This window comes from Schistocerca cancellata, unplaced genomic scaffold, assembly GCF_023864275.1.
Source record: "Schistocerca cancellata isolate TAMUIC-IGC-003103 unplaced genomic scaffold, iqSchCanc2.1 HiC_scaffold_487, whole genome shotgun sequence".
Taxonomy (NCBI): Eukaryota; Metazoa; Arthropoda; class Insecta; order Orthoptera; family Acrididae; genus Schistocerca; species Schistocerca cancellata.
In genome coordinates this window covers 1-15636 of record NW_026046502.1, presented here as the reverse complement: position 1 = coordinate 15636, position 15636 = coordinate 1, and the positions used below count along the sequence as shown (strand labels likewise).

At 43.4% G+C, this 15636-nt stretch overlaps 40 non-coding genes across 40 annotated transcripts; 20 read left to right on the top strand and 20 right to left on the bottom strand.

The window, feature by feature from the left end:
* Window positions 1–323: 323 nt before the first annotated feature.
* Trnaq-cug (transfer RNA glutamine (anticodon CUG)) lies at window positions 324–395 on the bottom strand. Its single transcript has one exon. It is a non-coding gene; the product is annotated as a tRNA-Gln (tRNA).
* Window positions 396–642: 247 nt separating this feature from the next.
* On the top strand, window positions 643–731 carry Trnay-gua (transfer RNA tyrosine (anticodon GUA)). The gene is given in 2 exon segments: window positions 643–679; window positions 696–731. It is a non-coding gene; the product is annotated as a tRNA-Tyr (tRNA).
* A 358-nt stretch (window positions 732–1089) lies between these two features.
* On the bottom strand, window positions 1090–1161 carry Trnaq-cug (transfer RNA glutamine (anticodon CUG)). The gene has a single exon. It is a non-coding gene; the product is annotated as a tRNA-Gln (tRNA).
* Window positions 1162–1408: 247 nt separating this feature from the next.
* On the top strand, window positions 1409–1497 carry Trnay-gua (transfer RNA tyrosine (anticodon GUA)). Its single transcript is given in 2 exon segments — window positions 1409–1445; window positions 1462–1497. It is a non-coding gene; the product is annotated as a tRNA-Tyr (tRNA).
* A 358-nt stretch (window positions 1498–1855) lies between these two features.
* Trnaq-cug (transfer RNA glutamine (anticodon CUG)) lies at window positions 1856–1927 on the bottom strand. Its single transcript has one exon. It is a non-coding gene; the product is annotated as a tRNA-Gln (tRNA).
* Window positions 1928–2174: 247 nt separating this feature from the next.
* Window positions 2175–2263, top strand: Trnay-gua (transfer RNA tyrosine (anticodon GUA)). The gene is given in 2 exon segments: window positions 2175–2211; window positions 2228–2263. It is a non-coding gene; the product is annotated as a tRNA-Tyr (tRNA).
* A 358-nt stretch (window positions 2264–2621) lies between these two features.
* Window positions 2622–2693, bottom strand: Trnaq-cug (transfer RNA glutamine (anticodon CUG)). Its single transcript has one exon. It is a non-coding gene; the product is annotated as a tRNA-Gln (tRNA).
* A 247-nt stretch (window positions 2694–2940) lies between these two features.
* Trnay-gua (transfer RNA tyrosine (anticodon GUA)) lies at window positions 2941–3029 on the top strand. The gene is given in 2 exon segments: window positions 2941–2977; window positions 2994–3029. It is a non-coding gene; the product is annotated as a tRNA-Tyr (tRNA).
* A 358-nt stretch (window positions 3030–3387) lies between these two features.
* Trnaq-cug (transfer RNA glutamine (anticodon CUG)) lies at window positions 3388–3459 on the bottom strand. The gene has a single exon. It is a non-coding gene; the product is annotated as a tRNA-Gln (tRNA).
* Window positions 3460–3706: 247 nt separating this feature from the next.
* Trnay-gua (transfer RNA tyrosine (anticodon GUA)) lies at window positions 3707–3795 on the top strand. The gene is given in 2 exon segments: window positions 3707–3743; window positions 3760–3795. It is a non-coding gene; the product is annotated as a tRNA-Tyr (tRNA).
* Window positions 3796–4153: 358 nt separating this feature from the next.
* On the bottom strand, window positions 4154–4225 carry Trnaq-cug (transfer RNA glutamine (anticodon CUG)). Its single transcript has one exon. It is a non-coding gene; the product is annotated as a tRNA-Gln (tRNA).
* Window positions 4226–4472: 247 nt separating this feature from the next.
* Trnay-gua (transfer RNA tyrosine (anticodon GUA)) lies at window positions 4473–4561 on the top strand. The gene is given in 2 exon segments: window positions 4473–4509; window positions 4526–4561. It is a non-coding gene; the product is annotated as a tRNA-Tyr (tRNA).
* A 358-nt stretch (window positions 4562–4919) lies between these two features.
* Window positions 4920–4991, bottom strand: Trnaq-cug (transfer RNA glutamine (anticodon CUG)). Its single transcript has one exon. It is a non-coding gene; the product is annotated as a tRNA-Gln (tRNA).
* Window positions 4992–5238: 247 nt separating this feature from the next.
* Trnay-gua (transfer RNA tyrosine (anticodon GUA)) lies at window positions 5239–5327 on the top strand. The gene is given in 2 exon segments: window positions 5239–5275; window positions 5292–5327. It is a non-coding gene; the product is annotated as a tRNA-Tyr (tRNA).
* A 358-nt stretch (window positions 5328–5685) lies between these two features.
* Window positions 5686–5757, bottom strand: Trnaq-cug (transfer RNA glutamine (anticodon CUG)). The gene has a single exon. It is a non-coding gene; the product is annotated as a tRNA-Gln (tRNA).
* A 247-nt stretch (window positions 5758–6004) lies between these two features.
* On the top strand, window positions 6005–6093 carry Trnay-gua (transfer RNA tyrosine (anticodon GUA)). Its single transcript is given in 2 exon segments — window positions 6005–6041; window positions 6058–6093. It is a non-coding gene; the product is annotated as a tRNA-Tyr (tRNA).
* A 358-nt stretch (window positions 6094–6451) lies between these two features.
* On the bottom strand, window positions 6452–6523 carry Trnaq-cug (transfer RNA glutamine (anticodon CUG)). The gene has a single exon. It is a non-coding gene; the product is annotated as a tRNA-Gln (tRNA).
* A 247-nt stretch (window positions 6524–6770) lies between these two features.
* Window positions 6771–6859, top strand: Trnay-gua (transfer RNA tyrosine (anticodon GUA)). The gene is given in 2 exon segments: window positions 6771–6807; window positions 6824–6859. It is a non-coding gene; the product is annotated as a tRNA-Tyr (tRNA).
* A 358-nt stretch (window positions 6860–7217) lies between these two features.
* Window positions 7218–7289, bottom strand: Trnaq-cug (transfer RNA glutamine (anticodon CUG)). Its single transcript has one exon. It is a non-coding gene; the product is annotated as a tRNA-Gln (tRNA).
* Window positions 7290–7536: 247 nt separating this feature from the next.
* Window positions 7537–7625, top strand: Trnay-gua (transfer RNA tyrosine (anticodon GUA)). The gene is given in 2 exon segments: window positions 7537–7573; window positions 7590–7625. It is a non-coding gene; the product is annotated as a tRNA-Tyr (tRNA).
* Window positions 7626–7983: 358 nt separating this feature from the next.
* On the bottom strand, window positions 7984–8055 carry Trnaq-cug (transfer RNA glutamine (anticodon CUG)). The gene has a single exon. It is a non-coding gene; the product is annotated as a tRNA-Gln (tRNA).
* A 247-nt stretch (window positions 8056–8302) lies between these two features.
* On the top strand, window positions 8303–8391 carry Trnay-gua (transfer RNA tyrosine (anticodon GUA)). The gene is given in 2 exon segments: window positions 8303–8339; window positions 8356–8391. It is a non-coding gene; the product is annotated as a tRNA-Tyr (tRNA).
* A 358-nt stretch (window positions 8392–8749) lies between these two features.
* On the bottom strand, window positions 8750–8821 carry Trnaq-cug (transfer RNA glutamine (anticodon CUG)). The gene has a single exon. It is a non-coding gene; the product is annotated as a tRNA-Gln (tRNA).
* A 247-nt stretch (window positions 8822–9068) lies between these two features.
* Trnay-gua (transfer RNA tyrosine (anticodon GUA)) lies at window positions 9069–9157 on the top strand. Its single transcript is given in 2 exon segments — window positions 9069–9105; window positions 9122–9157. It is a non-coding gene; the product is annotated as a tRNA-Tyr (tRNA).
* A 358-nt stretch (window positions 9158–9515) lies between these two features.
* Trnaq-cug (transfer RNA glutamine (anticodon CUG)) lies at window positions 9516–9587 on the bottom strand. The gene has a single exon. It is a non-coding gene; the product is annotated as a tRNA-Gln (tRNA).
* A 247-nt stretch (window positions 9588–9834) lies between these two features.
* Window positions 9835–9923, top strand: Trnay-gua (transfer RNA tyrosine (anticodon GUA)). The gene is given in 2 exon segments: window positions 9835–9871; window positions 9888–9923. It is a non-coding gene; the product is annotated as a tRNA-Tyr (tRNA).
* Window positions 9924–10281: 358 nt separating this feature from the next.
* Window positions 10282–10353, bottom strand: Trnaq-cug (transfer RNA glutamine (anticodon CUG)). Its single transcript has one exon. It is a non-coding gene; the product is annotated as a tRNA-Gln (tRNA).
* A 247-nt stretch (window positions 10354–10600) lies between these two features.
* Trnay-gua (transfer RNA tyrosine (anticodon GUA)) lies at window positions 10601–10689 on the top strand. The gene is given in 2 exon segments: window positions 10601–10637; window positions 10654–10689. It is a non-coding gene; the product is annotated as a tRNA-Tyr (tRNA).
* A 358-nt stretch (window positions 10690–11047) lies between these two features.
* Trnaq-cug (transfer RNA glutamine (anticodon CUG)) lies at window positions 11048–11119 on the bottom strand. Its single transcript has one exon. It is a non-coding gene; the product is annotated as a tRNA-Gln (tRNA).
* A 247-nt stretch (window positions 11120–11366) lies between these two features.
* On the top strand, window positions 11367–11455 carry Trnay-gua (transfer RNA tyrosine (anticodon GUA)). The gene is given in 2 exon segments: window positions 11367–11403; window positions 11420–11455. It is a non-coding gene; the product is annotated as a tRNA-Tyr (tRNA).
* A 358-nt stretch (window positions 11456–11813) lies between these two features.
* Trnaq-cug (transfer RNA glutamine (anticodon CUG)) lies at window positions 11814–11885 on the bottom strand. The gene has a single exon. It is a non-coding gene; the product is annotated as a tRNA-Gln (tRNA).
* A 247-nt stretch (window positions 11886–12132) lies between these two features.
* On the top strand, window positions 12133–12221 carry Trnay-gua (transfer RNA tyrosine (anticodon GUA)). The gene is given in 2 exon segments: window positions 12133–12169; window positions 12186–12221. It is a non-coding gene; the product is annotated as a tRNA-Tyr (tRNA).
* Window positions 12222–12579: 358 nt separating this feature from the next.
* On the bottom strand, window positions 12580–12651 carry Trnaq-cug (transfer RNA glutamine (anticodon CUG)). Its single transcript has one exon. It is a non-coding gene; the product is annotated as a tRNA-Gln (tRNA).
* Window positions 12652–12898: 247 nt separating this feature from the next.
* On the top strand, window positions 12899–12987 carry Trnay-gua (transfer RNA tyrosine (anticodon GUA)). Its single transcript is given in 2 exon segments — window positions 12899–12935; window positions 12952–12987. It is a non-coding gene; the product is annotated as a tRNA-Tyr (tRNA).
* Window positions 12988–13345: 358 nt separating this feature from the next.
* Trnaq-cug (transfer RNA glutamine (anticodon CUG)) lies at window positions 13346–13417 on the bottom strand. Its single transcript has one exon. It is a non-coding gene; the product is annotated as a tRNA-Gln (tRNA).
* A 247-nt stretch (window positions 13418–13664) lies between these two features.
* Trnay-gua (transfer RNA tyrosine (anticodon GUA)) lies at window positions 13665–13753 on the top strand. Its single transcript is given in 2 exon segments — window positions 13665–13701; window positions 13718–13753. It is a non-coding gene; the product is annotated as a tRNA-Tyr (tRNA).
* A 358-nt stretch (window positions 13754–14111) lies between these two features.
* Window positions 14112–14183, bottom strand: Trnaq-cug (transfer RNA glutamine (anticodon CUG)). Its single transcript has one exon. It is a non-coding gene; the product is annotated as a tRNA-Gln (tRNA).
* A 247-nt stretch (window positions 14184–14430) lies between these two features.
* On the top strand, window positions 14431–14519 carry Trnay-gua (transfer RNA tyrosine (anticodon GUA)). Its single transcript is given in 2 exon segments — window positions 14431–14467; window positions 14484–14519. It is a non-coding gene; the product is annotated as a tRNA-Tyr (tRNA).
* A 358-nt stretch (window positions 14520–14877) lies between these two features.
* Window positions 14878–14949, bottom strand: Trnaq-cug (transfer RNA glutamine (anticodon CUG)). Its single transcript has one exon. It is a non-coding gene; the product is annotated as a tRNA-Gln (tRNA).
* Window positions 14950–15196: 247 nt separating this feature from the next.
* Window positions 15197–15285, top strand: Trnay-gua (transfer RNA tyrosine (anticodon GUA)). The gene is given in 2 exon segments: window positions 15197–15233; window positions 15250–15285. It is a non-coding gene; the product is annotated as a tRNA-Tyr (tRNA).
* Window positions 15286–15636: the final 351 nt, after the last annotated feature.

The following is a 15636-nucleotide window of genomic DNA, read 5'->3' as shown; positions in this document are numbered from 1 at the left end:
AGCATGCCCACTCGGTCAGAACCTCCCTATGTTTTAAACCTATTTTAAAGGAAATTCATTTGCTCAGCTTGTAATAGCTAGTTGATAATCATGGGATTCTTAGCCTCCGTAGGTTAATGATAAATCTTCGAATTATCTTAAAATTGCTTGCTCTTACAGGCATTACTCGTTTAATGTGCTATATAGGTCACATAGTCGCACCAATATTCAGCCGTTTCATAGACGTCTCGTTATTTACACAAACGTAGGAACTAAATCCCTGAGCCTATCACTGCTACTTCCTCGGCGAGAAACGCTTATTACAGAAAATTTAGACTAAACGAAGGTTCCACCGAGATTCGAACTCGGATCGCTGGATTCAGAGTCCAGAGTGCTAACCGTTACACCATGGAACCAGACAGGAGCATGGGACTCGTAAATACACTTAGCAGTACTCTGACATAATTCAGACACTTCCTACTTGCATTTTTTAACCTAATTGATACGATCGAGCATTATAAAACTTAATCTGGGCAATGTTTGCAGTTGCAGCCGATGGCTGCATTTCTGTGCGTCTATATGGCCGCGCTGAGTAGCTGTGTGTGGAAACGAAAGACAGGGACGGAGCTAAAGCAATCAGTACGAATAACAAAGTAAGCAGAGCCTCTGGTAGCTCAGTTGGTAGAGCGGTGGACTGTAGTGGAGGATTCACAGTTATCCATAGGTCGCTGGTTCAAATCCGGCCCAGAGGACTGTTTTTCTAATCTCACGAGCAAAGAGGCTCCAGAGCATGCCCACTCGGTCAGAACCTCCCTATGTTTTAAACCTATTTTAAAGGAAATTCATTTGCTCAGCTTGTAATAGCTAGTTGATAATCATGGGATTCTTAGCCTCCGTAGGTTAATGATAAATCTTCGAATTATCTTAAAATTGCTTGCTCTTACAGGCATTACTCGTTTAATGTGCTATATAGGTCACATAGTCGCACCAATATTCAGCCGTTTCATAGACGTCTCGTTATTTACACAAACGTAGGAACTAAATCCCTGAGCCTATCACTGCTACTTCCTCGGCGAGAAACGCTTATTACAGAAAATTTAGACTAAACGAAGGTTCCACCGAGATTCGAACTCGGATCGCTGGATTCAGAGTCCAGAGTGCTAACCGTTACACCATGGAACCAGACAGGAGCATGGGACTCGTAAATACACTTAGCAGTACTCTGACATAATTCAGACACTTCCTACTTGCATTTTTTAACCTAATTGATACGATCGAGCATTATAAAACTTAATCTGGGCAATGTTTGCAGTTGCAGCCGATGGCTGCATTTCTGTGCGTCTATATGGCCGCGCTGAGTAGCTGTGTGTGGAAACGAAAGACAGGGACGGAGCTAAAGCAATCAGTACGAATAACAAAGTAAGCAGAGCCTCTGGTAGCTCAGTTGGTAGAGCGGTGGACTGTAGTGGAGGATTCACAGTTATCCATAGGTCGCTGGTTCAAATCCGGCCCAGAGGACTGTTTTTCTAATCTCACGAGCAAAGAGGCTCCAGAGCATGCCCACTCGGTCAGAACCTCCCTATGTTTTAAACCTATTTTAAAGGAAATTCATTTGCTCAGCTTGTAATAGCTAGTTGATAATCATGGGATTCTTAGCCTCCGTAGGTTAATGATAATTCTTCGAATTATCTTAAAATTGCTTGCTCTTACAGGCATTACTCGTTTAATGTGCTATATAGGTCACATAGTCGCACCAATATTCAGCCGTTTCATAGACGTCTCGTTATTTACACAAACGTAGGAACTAAATCCCTGAGCCTATCACTGCTACTTCCTCGGCGAGAAACGCTTATTACAGAAAATTTAGACTAAACGAAGGTTCCACCGAGATTCGAACTCGGATCGCTGGATTCAGAGTCCAGAGTGCTAACCGTTACACCATGGAACCAGACAGGAGCATGGGACTCGTAAATACACTTAGCAGTACTCTGACATAATTCAGACACTTCCTACTTGCATTTTTTAACCTAATTGATACGATCGAGCATTATAAAACTTAATCTGGGCAATGTTTGCAGTTGCAGCCGATGGCTGCATTTCTGTGCGTCTATATGGCCGCGCTGAGTAGCTGTGTGTGGAAACGAAAGACGGGGACGGAGCTAAAGCAATCAGTACGAATAACAAAGTAAGCAGAGCCTCTGGTAGCTCAGTTGGTAGAGCGGTGGACTGTAGTGGAGGATTCACAGTTATCCATAGGTCGCTGGTTCAAATCCGGCCCAGAGGACTGTTTTTCTAATCTCACGAGCAAAGAGGCTCCAGAGCATGCCCACTCGGTCAGAACCTCCCTATGTTTTAAACCTATTTTAAAGGAAATTCATTTGCTCAGCTTGTAATAGCTAGTTGATAATCATGGGATTCTTAGCCTCCGTAGGTTAATGATAAATCTTCGAATTATCTTAAAATTGCTTGCTCTTACAGGCATTACTCGTTTAATGTGCTATATAGGTCACATAGTCGCACCAATATTCAGCCGTTTCATAGACGTCTCGTTATTTACACAAACGTAGGAACTAAATCCCTGAGCCTATCACTGCTACTTCTTCGGCGAGAAACGCTTATTACAGAAAATTTAGACTAAACGAAGGTTCCACCGAGATTCGAACTCGGATCGCTGGATTCAGAGTCCAGAGTGCTAACCGTTACACCATGGAACCAGACAGGAGCATGGGACTCGTAAATACACTTAGCAGTACTCTGACATAATTCAGACACTTCCTACTTGCATTTTTTAACCTAATTGATACGATCGAGCATTATAAAACTTAATCTGGGCAATGTTTGCAGTTGCAGCCGATGGCTGCATTTCTGTGCGTCTATATGGCCGCGCTGAGTAGCTGTGTGTGGAAACGAAAGACAGGGACGGAGCTAAAGCAATCAGTACGAATAACAAAGTAAGCAGAGCCTCTGGTAGCTCAGTTGGTAGAGCGGTGGACTGTAGTGGAGGATTCACAGTTATCCATAGGTCGCTGGTTCAAATCCGGCCCAGAGGACTGTTTTTCTAATCTCACGAGCAAAGAGGCTCCAGAGCATGCCCACTCGGTCAGAACCTCCCTATGTTTTAAACCTATTTTAAAGGAAATTCATTTGCTCAGCTTGTAATAGCTAGTTGATAATCATGGGATTCTTAGCCTCCGTAGGTTAATGATAAATCTTCGAATTATCTTAAAATTGCTTGCTCTTACAGGCATTACTCGTTTAATGTGCTATATAGGTCACATAGTCGCACCAATATTCAGCCGTTTCATAGACGTCTCGTTATTTACACAAACGTAGGAACTAAATCCCTGAGCCTATCACTGCTACTTCCTCGGCGAGAAACGCTTATTACAGAAAATTTAGACTAAACGAAGGTTCCACCGAGATTCGAACTCGGATCGCTGGATTCAGAGTCCAGAGTGCTAACCGTTACACCATGGAACCAGACAGGAGCATGGGACTCGTAAATACACTTAGCAGTACTCTGACATAATTCAGACACTTCCTACTTGCATTTTTTAACCTAATTGATACGATCGAGCATTATAAAACTTAATCTGGGCAATGTTTGCAGTTGCAGCCGATGGCTGCATTTCTGTGCGTCTATATGGCCGCGCTGAGTAGCTGTGTGTGGAAACGAAAGACAGGGACGGAGCTAAAGCAATCAGTACGAATAACAAAGTAAGCAGAGCCTCTGGTAGCTCAGTTGGTAGAGCGGTGGACTGTAGTGGAGGATTCACAGTTATCCATAGGTCGCTGGTTCAAATCCGGCCAAGAGGACTGTTTTTCTAATCTCACGAGCAAAGAGGCTCCAGAGCATGCCCACTCGGTCAGAACCTCCCTATGTTTTAAACCTATTTTAAAGGAAATTCATTTGCTCAGCTTGTAATAGCTAGTTGATAATCATGGGATTCTTAGCCTCCGTAGGTTAATGATAAATCTTCGAATTATCTTAAAATTGCTTGCTCTTACAGGCATTACTCGTTTAATGTGCTATATAGGTCACATAGTCGCACCAATATTCAGCCGTTTCATAGACGTCTCGTTATTTACACAAACGTAGGAACTAAATCCCTGAGCCTATCACTGCTACTTCCTCGGCGAGAAACGCTTATTACAGAAAATTTAGACTAAACGAAGGTTCCACCGAGATTCGAACTCGGATCGCTGGATTCAGAGTCCAGAGTGCTAACCGTTACACCATGGAACCAGACAGGAGCATGGGACTCGTAAATACACTTAGCAGTACTCTGACATAATTCAGACACTTCCTACTTGCATTTTTTAACCTAATTGATACGATCGAGCATTATAAAACTTAATCTGGGCAATGTTTGCAGTTGCAGCCGATGGCTGCATTTCTGTGCGTCTATATGGCCGCGCTGAGTAGCTGTGTGTGGAAACGAAAGACAGGGACGGAGCTAAAGCAATCAGTACGAATAACAAAGTAAGCAGAGCCTCTGGTAGCTCAGTTGGTAGAGCGGTGGACTGTAGTGGAGGATTCACAGTTATCCATAGGTCGCTGGTTCAAATCCGGCCCAGAGGACTGTTTTTCTAATCTCACGAGCAAAGAGGCTCCAGAGCATGCCCACTCGGTCAGAACCTCCCTATGTTTTAAACCTATTTTAAAGGAAATTCATTTGCTCAGCTTGTAATAGCTAGTTGATAATCATGGGATTCTTAGCCTCCGTAGGTTAATGATAAATCTTCGAATTATCTTAAAATTGCTTGCTCTTACAGGCATTACTCGTTTAATGTGCTATATAGGTCACATAGTCGCACCAATATTCAGCCGTTTCATAGACGTCTCGTTATTTACACAAACGTAGGAACTAAATCCCTGAGCCTATCACTGCTACTTCCTCGGCGAGAAACGCTTATTACAGAAAATTTAGACTAAACGAAGGTTCCACCGAGATTCGAACTCGGATCGCTGGATTCAGAGTCCAGAGTGCTAACCGTTACACCATGGAACCAGACAGGAGCATGGGACTCGTAAATACACTTAGCAGTACTCTGACATAATTCAGACACTTCCTACTTGCATTTTTTAACCTAATTGATACGATCGAGCATTATAAAACTTAATCTGGGCAATGTTTGCAGTTGCAGCCGATGGCTGCATTTCTGTGCGTCTATATGGCCGCGCTGAGTAGCTGTGTGTGGAAACGAAAGACAGGGACGGAGCTAAAGCAATCAGTACGAATAACAAAGTAAGCAGAGCCTCTGGTAGCTCAGTTGGTAGAGCGGTGGACTGTAGTGGAGGATTCACAGTTATCCATAGGTCGCTGGTTCAAATCCGGCCCAGAGGACTGTTTTTCTAATCTCACGAGCAAAGAGGCTCCAGAGCATGCCCACTCGGTCAGAACCTCCCTATGTTTTAAACCTATTTTAAAGGAAATTCATTTGCTCAGCTTGTAATAGCTAGTTGATAATCATGGGATTCTTAGCCTCCGTAGGTTAATGATAAATCTTCGAATTATCTTAAAATTGCTTGCTCTTACAGGCATTACTCGTTTAATGTGCTATATAGGTCACATAGTCGCACCAATATTCAGCCGTTTCATAGACGTCTCGTTATTTACACAAACGTAGGAACTAAATCCCTGAGCCTATCACTGCTACTTCCTCGGCGAGAAACGCTTATTACAGAAAATTTAGACTAAACGAAGGTTCCACCGAGATTCGAACTCGGATCGCTGGATTCAGAGTCCAGAGTGCTAACCGTTACACCATGGAACCAGACAGGAGCATGGGACTCGTAAATACACTTAGCAGTACTCTGACATAATTCAGACACTTCCTACTTGCATTTTTTAACCTAATTGATACGATCGAGCATTATAAAACTTAATCTGGGCAATGTTTGCAGTTGCAGCCGATGGCTGCATTTCTGTGCGTCTATATGGCCGCGCTGAGTAGCTGTGTGTGGAAACGAAAGACAGGGACGGAGCTAAAGCAATCAGTACGAATAACAAAGTAAGCAGAGCCTCTGGTAGCTCAGTTGGTAGAGCGGTGGACTGTAGTGGAGGATTCACAGTTATCCATAGGTCGCTGGTTCAAATCCGGCCCAGAGGACTGTTTTTCTAATCTCACGAGCAAAGAGGCTCCAGAGCATGCCCACTCGGTCAGAACCTCCCTATGTTTTAAACCTATTTTAAAGGAAATTCATTTGCTCAGCTTGTAATAGCTAGTTGATAATCATGGGATTCTTAGCCTCCGTAGGTTAATGATAAATCTTCGAATTATCTTAAAATTGCTTGCTCTTACAGGCATTACTCGTTTAATGTGCTATATAGGTCACATAGTCGCACCAATATTCAGCCGTTTCATAGACGTCTCGTTATTTACACAAACGTAGGAACTAAATCCCTGAGCCTATCACTGCTACTTCCTCGGCGAGAAACGCTTATTACAGAAAATTTAGACTAAACGAAGGTTCCACCGAGATTCGAACTCGGATCGCTGGATTCAGAGTCCAGAGTGCTAACCGTTACACCATGGAACCAGACAGGAGCATGGGACTCGTAAATACACTTAGCAGTACTCTGACATAATTCAGACACTTCCTACTTGCATTTTTTAACCTAATTGATACGATCGAGCATTATAAAACTTAATCTGGGCAATGTTTGCAGTTGCAGCCGATGGCTGCATTTCTGTGCGTCTATATGGCCGCGCTGAGTAGCTGTGTGTGGAAACGAAAGACAGGGACGGAGCTAAAGCAATCAGTACGAATAACAAAGTAAGCAGAGCCTCTGGTAGCTCAGTTGGTAGAGCGGTGGACTGTAGTGGAGGATTCACAGTTATCCATAGGTCGCTGGTTCAAATCCGGCCCAGAGGACTGTTTTTCTAATCTCACGAGCAAAGAGGCTCCAGAGCATGCCCACTCGGTCAGAACCTCCCTATGTTTTAAACCTATTTTAAAGGAAATTCATTTGCTCAGCTTGTAATAGCTAGTTGATAATCATGGGATTCTTAGCCTCCGTAGGTTAATGATAAATCTTCGAATTATCTTAAAATTGCTTGCTCTTACAGGCATTACTCGTTTAATGTGCTATATAGGTCACATAGTCGCACCAATATTCAGCCGTTTCATAGACGTCTCGTTATTTACACAAACGTAGGAACTAAATCCCTGAGCCTATCACTGCTACTTCCTCGGCGAGAAACGCTTATTACAGAAAATTTAGACTAAACGAAGGTTCCACCGAGATTCGAACTCGGATCGCTGGATTCAGAGTCCAGAGTGCTAACCGTTACACCATGGAACCAGACAGGAGCATGGGACTCGTAAATACACTTAGCAGTACTCTGACATAATTCAGACACTTCCTACTTGCATTTTTTAACCTAATTGATACGATCGAGCATTATAAAACTTAATCTGGGCAATGTTTGCAGTTGCAGCCGATGGCTGCATTTCTGTGCGTCTATATGGCCGCGCTGAGTAGCTGTGTGTGGAAACGAAAGACAGGGACGGAGCTAAAGCAATCAGTACGAATAACAAAGTAAGCAGAGCCTCTGGTAGCTCAGTTGGTAGAGCGGTGGACTGTAGTGGAGGATTCACAGTTATCCATAGGTCGCTGGTTCAAATCCGGCCCAGAGGACTGTTTTTCTAATCTCACGAGCAAAGAGGCTCCAGAGCATGCCCACTCGGTCAGAACCTCCCTATGTTTTAAACCTATTTTAAAGGAAATTCATTTGCTCAGCTTGTAATAGCTAGTTGATAATCATGGGATTCTTAGCCTCCGTAGGTTAATGATAAATCTTCGAATTATCTTAAAATTGCTTGCTCTTACAGGCATTACTCGTTTAATGTGCTATATAGGTCACATAGTCGCACCAATATTCAGCCGTTTCATAGACGTCTCGTTATTTACACAAACGTAGGAACTAAATCCCTGAGCCTATCACTGCTACTTCCTCGGCGAGAAACGCTTATTACAGAAAATTTAGACTAAACGAAGGTTCCACCGAGATTCGAACTCGGATCGCTGGATTCAGAGTCCAGAGTGCTAACCGTTACACCATGGAACCAGACAGGAGCATGGGACTCGTAAATACACTTAGCAGTACTCTGACATAATTCAGACACTTCCTACTTGCATTTTTTAACCTAATTGATACGATCGAGCATTATAAAACTTAATCTGGGCAATGTTTGCAGTTGCAGCCGATGGCTGCATTTCTGTGCGTCTATATGGCCGCGCTGAGTAGCTGTGTGTGGAAACGAAAGACAGGGACGGAGCTAAAGCAATCAGTACGAATAACAAAGTAAGCAGAGCCTCTGGTAGCTCAGTTGGTAGAGCGGTGGACTGTAGTGGAGGATTCACAGTTATCCATAGGTCGCTGGTTCAAATCCGGCCAAGAGGACTGTTTTTCTAATCTCACGAGCAAAGAGGCTCCAGAGCATGCCCACTCGGTCAGAACCTCCCTATGTTTTAAACCTATTTTAAAGGAAATTCATTTGCTCAGCTTGTAATAGCTAGTTGATAATCATGGGATTCTTAGCCTCCGTAGGTTAATGATAAATCTTCGAATTATCTTAAAATTGCTTGCTCTTACAGGCATTACTCGTTTAATGTGCTATATAGGTCACATAGTCGCACCAATATTCAGCCGTTTCATAGACGTCTCGTTATTTACACAAACGTAGGAACTAAATCCCTGAGCCTATCACTGCTACTTCCTCGGCGAGAAACGCTTATTACAGAAAATTTAGACTAAACGAAGGTTCCACCGAGATTCGAACTCGGATCGCTGGATTCAGAGTCCAGAGTGCTAACCGTTACACCATGGAACCAGACAGGAGCATGGGACTCGTAAATACACTTAGCAGTACTCTGACATAATTCAGACACTTCCTACTTGCATTTTTTAACCTAATTGATACGATCGAGCATTATAAAACTTAATCTGGGCAATGTTTGCAGTTGCAGCCGATGGCTGCATTTCTGTGCGTCTATATGGCCGCGCTGAGTAGCTGTGTGTGGAAACGAAAGACAGGGACGGAGCTAAAGCAATCAGTACGAATAAGAAAGTAAGCAGAGCCTCTGGTAGCTCAGTTGGTAGAGCGGTGGACTGTAGTGGAGGATTCACAGTTATCCATAGGTCGCTGGTTCAAATCCGGCCCAGAGGACTGTTTTTCTAATCTCACGAGCAAAGAGGCTCCAGAGCATGCCCACTCGGTCAGAACCTCCCTATGTTTTAAACCTATTTTAAAGGAAATTCATTTGCTCAGCTTGTAATAGCTAGTTGATAATCATGGGATTCTTAGCCTCCGTAGGTTAATGATAAATCTTCGAATTATCTTAAAATTGCTTGCTCTTACAGGCATTACTCGTTTAATGTGCTATATAGGTCACATAGTCGCACCAATATTCAGCCGTTTCATAGACGTCTCGTTATTTACACAAACGTAGGAACTAAATCCCTGAGCCTATCACTGCTACTTCCTCGGCGAGAAACGCTTATTACAGAAAATTTAGACTAAACGAAGGTTCCACCGAGATTCGAACTCGGATCGCTGGATTCAGAGTCCAGAGTGCTAACCGTTACACCATGGAACCAGACAGGAGCATGGGACTCGTAAATACACTTAGCAGTACTCTGACATAATTCAGACACTTCCTACTTGCATTTTTTAACCTAATTGATACGATCGAGCATTATAAAACTTAATCTGGGCAATGTTTGCAGTTGCAGCCGATGGCTGCATTTCTGTGCGTCTATATGGCCGCGCTGAGTAGCTGTGTGTGGAAACGAAAGACAGGGACGGAGCTAAAGCAATCAGTACGAATAACAAAGTAAGCAGAGCCTCTGGTAGCTCAGTTGGTAGAGCGGTGGACTGTAGTGGAGGATTCACAGTTATCCGTAGGTCGCTGGTTCAAATCCGGCCCAGAGGACTGTTTTTCTAATCTCACGAGCAAAGAGGCTCCAGAGCATGCCCACTCGGTCAGAACCTCCCTATGTTTTAAACCTATTTTAAAGGAAATTCATTTGCTCAGCTTGTAATAGCTAGTTGATAATCATGGGATTCTTAGCCTCCGTAGGTTAATGATAAATCTTCGAATTATCTTAAAATTGCTTGCTCTTACAGGCATTACTCGTTTAATGTGCTATATAGGTCACATAGTCGCACCAATATTCAGCCGTTTCATAGACGTCTCGTTATTTACACAAACGTAGGAACTAAATCCCTGAGCCTATCACTGCTACTTCCTCGGCGAGAAACGCTTATTACAGAAAATTTAGACTAAACGAAGGTTCCACCGAGATTCGAACTCGGATCGCTGGATTCAGAGTCCAGAGTGCTAACCGTTACACCATGGAACCAGACAGGAGCATGGGACTCGTAAATACACTTAGCAGTACTCTGACATAATTCAGACACTTCCTACTTGCATTTTTTAACCTAATTGATACGATCGAGCATTATAAAACTTAATCTGGGCAATGTTTGCAGTTGCAGCCGATGGCTGCATTTCTGTGCGTCTATATGGCCGCGCTGAGTAGCTGTGTGTGGAAACGAAAGACAGGGACGGAGCTAAAGCAATCAGTACGAATAACAAAGTAAGCAGAGCCTCTGGTAGCTCAGTTGGTAGAGCGGTGGACTGTAGTGGAGGATTCACAGTTATCCGTAGGTCGCTGGTTCAAATCCGGCCCAGAGGACTGTTTTTCTAATCTCACGAGCAAAGAGGCTCCAGAGCATGCCCACTCGGTCAGAACCTCCCTATGTTTTAAACCTATTTTAAAGGAAATTCATTTGCTCAGCTTGTAATAGCTAGTTGATAATCATGGGATTCTTAGCCTCCGTAGGTTAATGATAAATCTTCGAATTATCTTAAAATTGCTTGCTCTTACAGGCATTACTCGTTTAATGTGCTATATAGGTCACATAGTCGCACCAATATTCAGCCGTTTCATAGACGTCTCGTTATTTACACAAACGTAGGAACTAAATCCCTGAGCCTATCACTGCTACTTCCTCGGCGAGAAACGCTTATTACAGAAAATTTAGACTAAACGAAGGTTCCACCGAGATTCGAACTCGGATCGCTGGATTCAGAGTCCAGAGTGCTAACCGTTACACCATGGAACCAGACAGGAGCATGGGACTCGTAAATACACTTAGCAGTACTCTGACATAATTCAGACACTTCCTACTTGCATTTTTTAACCTAATTGATACGATCGAGCATTATAAAACTTAATCTGGGCAATGTTTGCAGTTGCAGCCGATGGCTGCATTTCTGTGCGTCTATATGGCCGCGCTGAGTAGCTGTGTGTGGAAACGAAAGACAGGGACGGAGCTAAAGCAATCAGTACGAATAACAAAGTAAGCAGAGCCTCTGGTAGCTCAGTTGGTAGAGCGGTGGACTGTAGTGGAGGATTCACAGTTATCCATAGGTCGCTGGTTCAAATCCGGCCCAGAGGACTGTTTTTCTAATCTCACGAGCAAAGAGGCTCCAGAGCATGCCCACTCGGTCAGAACCTCCCTATGTTTTAAACCTATTTTAAAGGAAATTCATTTGCTCAGCTTGTAATAGCTAGTTGATAATCATGGGATTCTTAGCCTCCGTAGGTTAATGATAAATCTTCGAATTATCTTAAAATTGCTTGCTCTTACAGGCATTACTCGTTTAATGTGCTATATAGGTCACATAGTCGCACCAATATTCAGCCGTTTCATAGACGTCTCGTTATTTACACAAACGTAGGAACTAAATCCCTGAGCCTATCACTGCTACTTCCTCGGCGAGAAACGCTTATTACAGAAAATTTAGACTAAACGAAGGTTCCACCGAGATTCGAACTCGGATCGCTGGATTCAGAGTCCAGAGTGCTAACCGTTACACCATGGAACCAGACAGGAGCATGGGACTCGTAAATACACTTAGCAGTACTCTGACATAATTCAGACACTTCCTACTTGCATTTTTTAACCTAATTGATACGATCGAGCATTATAAAACTTAATCTGGGCAATGTTTGCAGTTGCAGCCGATGGCTGCATTTCTGTGCGTCTATATGGCCGCGCTGAGTAGCTGTGTGTGGAAACGAAAGACAGGGACGGAGCTAAAGCAATCAGTACGAATAACAAAGTAAGCAGAGCCTCTGGTAGCTCAGTTGGTAGAGCGGTGGACTGTAGTGGAGGATTCACAGTTATCCGTAGGTCGCTGGTTCAAATCCGGCCCAGAGGACTGTTTTTCTAATCTCACGAGCAAAGAGGCTCCAGAGCATGCCCACTCGGTCAGAACCTCCCTATGTTTTAAACCTATTTTAAAGGAAATTCATTTGCTCAGCTTGTAATAGCTAGTTGATAATCATGGGATTCTTAGCCTCCGTAGGTTAATGATAAATCTTCGAATTATCTTAAAATTGCTTGCTCTTACAGGCATTACTCGTTTAATGTGCTATATAGGTCACATAGTCGCACCAATATTCAGCCGTTTCATAGACGTCTCGTTATTTACACAAACGTAGGAACTAAATCCCTGAGCCTATCACTGCTACTTCCTCGGCGAGAAACGCTTATTACAGAAAATTTAGACTAAACGAAGGTTCCACCGAGATTCGAACTCGGATCGCTGGATTCAGAGTCCAGAGTGCTAACCGTTACACCATGGAACCAGACAGGAGCATGGGACTCGTAAATACACTTAGCAGTACTCTGACATAATTCAGACACTTCCTACTTGCATTTTTTAACCTAATTGATACGATCGAGCATTATAAAACTTAATCTGGGCAATGTTTGCAGTTGCAGCCGATGGCTGCATTTCTGTGCGTCTATATGGCCGCGCTGAGTAGCTGTGTGTGGAAACGAAAGACAGGGACGGAGCTAAAGCAATCAGTACGAATAACAAAGTAAGCAGAGCCTCTGGTAGCTCAGTTGGTAGAGCGGTGGACTGTAGTGGAGGATTCACAGTTATCCGTAGGTCGCTGGTTCAAATCCGGCCCAGAGGACTGTTTTTCTAATCTCACGAGCAAAGAGGCTCCAGAGCATGCCCACTCGGTCAGAACCTCCCTATGTTTTAAACCTATTTTAAAGGAAATTCATTTGCTCAGCTTGTAATAGCTAGTTGATAATCATGGGATTCTTAGCCTCCGTAGGTTAATGATAAATCTTCGAATTATCTTAAAATTGCTTGCTCTTACAGGCATTACTCGTTTAATGTGCTATATAGGTCACATAGTCGCACCAATATTCAGCCGTTTCATAGACGTCTCGTTATTTACACAAACGTAGGAACTAAATCCCTGAGCCTATCACTGCTACTTCCTCGGCGAGAAACGCTTATTACAGAAAATTTAGACTAAACGAAGGTTCCACCGAGATTCGAACTCGGATCGCTGGATTCAGAGTCCAGAGTGCTAACCGTTACACCATGGAACCAGACAGGAGCATGGGACTCGTAAATACACTTAGCAGTACTCTGACATAATTCAGACACTTCCTACTTGCATTTTTTAACCTAATTGATACGATCGAGCATTATAAAACTTAATCTGGGCAATGTTTGCAGTTGCAGCCGATGGCTGCATTTCTGTGCGTCTATATGGCCGCGCTGAGTAGCTGTGTGTGGAAACGAAAGACAGGGACGGAGCTAAAGCAATCAGTACGAATAACAAAGTAAGCAGAGCCTCTGGTAGCTCAGTTGGTAGAGCGGTGGACTGTAGTGGAGGATTCACAGTTATCCATAGGTCGCTGGTTCAAATCCGGCCCAGAGGACTGTTTTTCTAATCTCACGAGCAAAGAGGCTCCAGAGCATGCCCACTCGGTCAGAACCTCCCTATGTTTTAAACCTATTTTAAAGGAAATTCATTTGCTCAGCTTGTAATAGCTAGTTGATAATCATGGGATTCTTAGCCTCCGTAGGTTAATGATAAATCTTCGAATTATCTTAAAATTGCTTGCTCTTACAGGCATTACTCGTTTAATGTGCTATATAGGTCACATAGTCGCACCAATATTCAGCCGTTTCATAGACGTCTCGTTATTTACACAAACGTAGGAACTAAATCCCTGAGCCTATCACTGCTACTTCCTCGGCGAGAAACGCTTATTACAGAAAATTTAGACTAAACGAAGGTTCCACCGAGATTCGAACTCGGATCGCTGGATTCAGAGTCCAGAGTGCTAACCGTTACACCATGGAACCAGACAGGAGCATGGGACTCGTAAATACACTTAGCAGTACTCTGACATAATTCAGACACTTCCTACTTGCATTTTTTAACCTAATTGATACGATCGAGCATTATAAAACTTAATCTGGGCAATGTTTGCAGTTGCAGCCGATGGCTGCATTTCTGTGCGTCTATATGGCCGCGCTGAGTAGCTGTGTGTGGAAACGAAAGACAGGGACGGAGCTAAAGCAATCAGTACGAATAACAAAGTAAGCAGAGCCTCTGGTAGCTCAGTTGGTAGAGCGGTGGACTGTAGTGGAGGATTCACAGTTATCCATAGGTCGCTGGTTCAAATCCGGCCCAGAGGACTGTTTTTCTAATCTCACGAGCAAAGAGGCTCCAGAGCATGCCCACTCGGTCAGAACCTCCCTATGTTTTAAACCTATTTTAAAGGAAATTCATTTGCTCAGCTTGTAATAGCTAGTTGATAATCATGGGATTCTTAGCCTCCGTAGGTTAATGATAAATCTTCGAATTATCTTAAAATTGCTTGCTCTTACAGGCATTACTCGTTTAATGTGCTATATAGGTCACATAGTCGCACCAATATTCAGCCGTTTCATAGACGTCTCGTTATTTACACAAACGTAGGAACTAAATCCCTGAGCCTATCACTGCTACTTCCTCGGCGAGAAACGCTTATTACAGAAAATTTAGACTAAACGAAGGTTCCACCGAGATTCGAACTCGGATCGCTGGATTCAGAGTCCAGAGTGCTAACCGTTACACCATGGAACCAGACAGGAGCATGGGACTCGTAAATACACTTAGCAGTACTCTGACATAATTCAGACACTTCCTACTTGCATTTTTTAACCTAATTGATACGATCGAGCATTATAAAACTTAATCTGGGCAATGTTTGCAGTTGCAGCCGATGGCTGCATTTCTGTGCGTCTATATGGCCGCGCTGAGTAGCTGTGTGTGGAAACGAAAGACAGGGACGGAGCTAAAGCAATCAGTACGAATAACAAAGTAAGCAGAGCCTCTGGTAGCTCAGTTGGTAGAGCGGTGGACTGTAGTGGAGGATTCACAGTTATCCATAGGTCGCTGGTTCAAATCCGGCCCAGAGGACTGTTTTTCTAATCTCACGAGCAAAGAGGCTCCAGAGCATGCCCACTCGGTCAGAACCTCCCTATGTTTTAAACCTATTTTAAAGGAAATTCATTTGCTCAGCTTGTAATAGCTAGTTGATAATCATGGGATTCTTAGCCTCCGTAGGTTAATGATAAATCTTCGAATTATCTTAAAATTGCTTGCTCTTACAGGCATTACTCGTTTAATGTGCTATATAGGTCACATAGTCGCACCAATATTCAGCCGTTTCATAGACGTCTCGTTATTTACACAAACGTAGGAACTAAATCCCTGAGCCTATCACTGCTACTTCCTCGGCGAGAAACGCTTATTACAGAAAATTTAGAC